Consider the following 5,134-nt stretch of genomic DNA (forward strand, 5'->3'; position numbering starts at 1 on the left):
TTGCTCCTGTTTGTATTAATATTTCTTGATGCTTCCATTCTATTCCATTAAAGATTCTTCCTGTAATTCTAGTAATATTAGAAATTTCTAGAATCTTTCTAGGATACCTATTAGATATACTTTTCCTGATGGAATTTCTTCCATAGTCTATAGATAGTCTAGGATTGCTGCTAGAGCTTCCTATTTCTTGTGTTTTTCCAAACTGAATTTCATATTCCTCTAGAATTTGAGCTTGTTGAATTTCTGCTTCAACAATTCTTGCTATTCATGTGCATTCTTGATCAATTTCGATCATTTCTTTATTTTTGTATACTTTTCCATAATTAGAGTTTGTAATTGTATATAATGCTTGATAGTAAATACTCATTATATGGTTACCTGGTTTAAAAAGATCTTTTCGTTTGATCTGGAAATGTAGACTTAATGCATCATTAAAATCAACATCTTTTAGTGAAATACAATACCTTGGGTAGTATGTAAATAAGAGTTTGGTGTAGGCTAGGTTTCCCTCGACTATACCAAGATTTCCTTCTCTTGCATTCATAAACCTTTCGTCTGAAAGATTAATGACTATAGGACAATTGACTCCTTCTTTAAAAGTTGATTTGACCAAAATTTGAATGCCACCTAAATGGACGTAATTCATTTTTTTTCCTTTTCTTTTCAAGAATTATTCTAAGGATCTGATCAATCATTGGTTTAGTTAACAGGTTCAATTTATGTTTTCTTGTTGTTTGAGTAATTTCTATAACCTTTTTTATTTCCTGATATTCATGATAGGAAATTTTGTTTCTTGCAAACATTCTTTGCATTCTATTTAATAGGTTATCTTCTATTTTGAGATTTAATTTAAATCCTTGGATTTTTCTAAATATTTCTCCATTAAATGTTGCTTTTAAGGCATATCCCCTCTGATCTTCTCCAGTTTCTAAAACTTGAACTGAATTTTCTTCTTCATTTTGAATTTCTATACTCATTTATTCGGATTCCTCTGAACTGGTTGAGTATTCTTCATATAATTCTTCAAAGAAGTCTTCACTTCCTACTGATTTTACTGATTCTAGATCAGAATCAATTTCTATCCTATCTAATTTTGAGATTTTTACTCTTTTCTTGTCACATTCATAACTTTTATGTCCTTTTTCACCACAGTTGTAACATTTACATTTTTCTGTTGGTTTTGTTTTCCTGAAGTTGTTTTTCTTTTTATAATACCTTCTTTTAGGTATATAATTTCGTTTAGAAATATTTTTTCTTTTGATTAAGCTTTTTTCTTCTTTTGTAGGGTTTGTCGTCATTACATCCCCATTGGGTTGTTGCATTCGTATCTAGGCAATAAATTTGTGTATTTATTCTTTTGGCTTTTCTTTGTATGTTATGTGTCATACATAGTTGACCAAGTCTATTTTTTAGGAAATATATTCTTTGTCCAAGAGTATCTCCTTTAATGTTTTCCTTATCATATTCTTCTCTAAAATATTTGGCCCAAAAGCTTGATAATTTTTTATAGTATTTTTCTAAATATGGTTGCATTTCTTTGCTGATATCAAATATTTTGTAGTAGTATTCTTCGAATTCACAAGTATATTCCTGGATATAACTTATTTTGCATATTTGCAATTTTTCCAATTGTTCTTTTGCAATAGTTCTCATTTTTTCTCTATTTTTTGTGGTACTTCCTTCACCACCTAAAAATTCATTTGCTACGTATTGTACTAAATTTTTTATTCCTTCTTGGAGGGATTTTTTAAATCCATCTAAGATATTGTTTTTGATGATTTCTTTTGCATCATCTGTTAATCATGTGTGTCAATTGCTTACTTTTCCTGTAAAGGTATTTATTATAATGATGTGTTTTTCTTCATCAGTATAATTTATTCCTTTTCCGAGTAGAAAATAAAGGAATATATTTTGAGACCATAGATCTAAGTCTATTTCTGGTTCTCGTTTACAATTTAAATCTAAGAATTGTGTTGTTCCTACATCTCCTATTGGGAGTCTGTTAGGCATGAAATGAGCTTTATTGCTATTATGATATTGTTTCATGAAGTCTTTATTCTTTTTTACTTTTTGAGCAAAATTGCTTTCTTTTTCCTCTAGTTGGAATTCTTCTTTTATGGATTTTGATCCATCACCTTCTTCAAATTTTCCTTGGGGTCCTCCTATTTCTCCTTTGTTCATTAAAACTTTTATATTTTGTTCTGAAAGATCTAAGTCTTCCATTGCATAAACTAGTTCATCTAGTTCACTCATCATTTGGTTTTTCGTCGGATTTTAAAATTTCTTTTTCTTTTTCCAATTCTAGAATTTCTTCTCTAAATTGCTCTATTTCTTTGTTATTTTGATTTTCTAAGAAGTCATTGATGAACTTTTCATCAAAACTTCCTTTTTGATAAGAACTTTTGCTTGCAAATTATTTTGCTAAGAGTTCATTTATATATTTTTGACTTACTTTTTTGTCAAATTTTTTCATTTTTTCTATTATATTTGTAATTCTTCCTGGTATATTTTCTTTAAGAGATATTATCTCTAATTCTATTAGCTTTAATCTTAAAGCTATTTGTTTATGACTTTCTTTTAAATCATCTAATAAGTCAACGACTTCTCTAAAACTCATTTTTTATTCTGAGAAATAATAATCAGATGTATCCATATCATCTATTACTCTTTCATTATAGTCATAATTTATTTCATATGTATAAACATCTTCTTCTGATTTTTCTAATGTAATTATTGTTATAATTTTTTCTTTTAAATTCTTATTTAAATTTGTAATTACATGTAGTATTGTTACTAAGGTTTTATCTTCTATATACCATAATGGTTTAATCATCATTTTAGAACCTTGCTCTATATATGGTATATATATATATATAAAAGACTAAGGCTTTAAGGTACTCATAACTCAAAAAGTTATCTTGCAAATCCCTTTCTTTTAACCTTGAATAAAATCACATCCATGAATATAATTCAATCCTTAAAATGAAAGAAGATTTATGAAAGATAAAATCTAAAATCACTTGGCTAAATGAGAGACCAACAAAAAAGAATTTCATACAACTACTTTAAATTGTAGAAGAAGAAACAAAATTCTCTCCTTATAGGCCAACGGTGATTCATGAATTTATAATCAATCTGATATTATAAATCACACAACTAATTTTTTTAAGGAGTTGTTTGGAACATCTCACTCATAAAGCATATCAAACTCCTTTATCCATGGGAAAGTCGATCTATTCGAGATATATAAACAAAATCTAGGAGACAAACCATATGACAAGGAAATTCAATATGCAATCAAATCTCTTCTACATGTTTAAGTACTAGGTCCAGATGGTCCTATCCTTTCTTTTTTCCAACAATATTGGAACATAATAGGACCCTATGTAGTCTCTTTCTGCCAAAAAAAAAACTTTCAAAGATAGATGCATTTCCATGGAGATAAACAAAATCCACATTTGTATAATCCCCAAATGTGCCAATGTAACAACTTTGAAAAACAATTGTCCCATTAGCCTTTGCAATACCTCTTATAAAATAATCACCAAAAACATCTTGAAAAGACTTAGATGTCTCGTGAATAAAATAATAGGACCATGCCAAACGAGTTTTCTAAAAAATCATGTAAACTTGATCAACACCATCAATGGTCATTCATAAGGTACACCCTCTATTATTTTAACCTTCCCTCATATATTGTTAATCTCATAACATCATGTATATGTTCTAGTACTGAAGTTATTCTCATCAATGGAACGATAACGAATTTCTTTAGTCCGTGATACATATTTCTAACTATGTACTCCTTCCTTCACATATTTTCTTTGTGGGCGATCTAGTCCGAAACACCTATATGTTCACACTATGGGGCTAACTTTGAATATCTTAATAGAAAATCAAGAAATGGTGCTAGTGATTCAAATCTCATATGTTCTAGCACAAATAGTGTCGGAGGGGATAGTGATAGTCGTGGAGACCTACAATAGTCTCTGGATGTGGACAACCCTTCGTAAAGAACTACCAAATTCCAGTGTTACCCTTCTTTCATATTCCAACATGGGGGATGCCGATGTGCAATCCCTTATACCCAGGGGCGGACCCATATTGGACATTTCGGGTTCTCGAGCACCCATTAATTTCGTATCGAACTATATATATTTATATAAAAATTCAAAAGAAAGATATAAAATTTAACCTTGAGCACCCAGTACACAAGCTGTCAAATGGTTCAATGGTCATTTGTCGAGGTTTAAGTCTGTTTGTTGCATCTTCGTCTTGGGTTCGATTCCCTCTCTAAGCAATTTCTTAAAGTTATTTTGAAGACCAAATCTTCTATTCTGACTTATTTATTTCATTTAGACCTTTTATTTTTCACTCCTTTGTGTTGATTGTTCTTTTTACTCTTTCTCTGTTTCGCTTTTGCTATTTTTTCCTAATTTTTTTGGTAAAAAAAAATAATCTTTTTCATTATTCAAAATAATATTTATTGTAATTTTATCGTAATAATATTTTTTGCTTTTGTGTTTTAATTTGATTGTCTATTTTATGACAAGTCATAAATTTGTTGCATCTTCGTCTTGGGTTCGATTCCCTCTCTAAGCAATTTTTTAAAATTATTTTGAAGACCAACTCTTCTATTCTGACTTATTTATTTCATTTAGACCTTTCTTTTAAACCTTGAATAAAATCACATCCATGAATATATATAATTCAATCCTTAAAATAAAAGAAGATTTATGAAAGCTAAAATCTAAAATCACTTGGCTAAATGAGAGACACTAACAAAAAAGAATTTCACACAACTACTTTAAATTGTAGAAGAAGAAACAAAATCCTCTCCTTATAGGCCAGTGGGGATTCATGAATTTATAATCAATCTGATATTATAAATCACACAACTAATTTTTTTAAGGATTTGTTTGGAACATCTCACTCATAAAGAATATCAAACTCCTTTATTCATGGGAAAGTCGATCTATTCGAGATATATAAACAAAATCTAGGAGACAAACCATCTGACAAGGAATTTCAAGATGCAATCAAATCTCTTCAACATGTTAAACCACTAGGTCCAGATGGTCCCTATCCTTTCTTTTTTCCAACAATATTGGAACATAATAGGACCCTACGTAGT

This window comes from Solanum stenotomum, chromosome 4 (assembly GCF_019186545.1).
Source record: "Solanum stenotomum isolate F172 chromosome 4, ASM1918654v1, whole genome shotgun sequence".
In the NCBI taxonomy this organism is placed as follows: domain Eukaryota; kingdom Viridiplantae; phylum Streptophyta; class Magnoliopsida; order Solanales; family Solanaceae; genus Solanum; species Solanum stenotomum.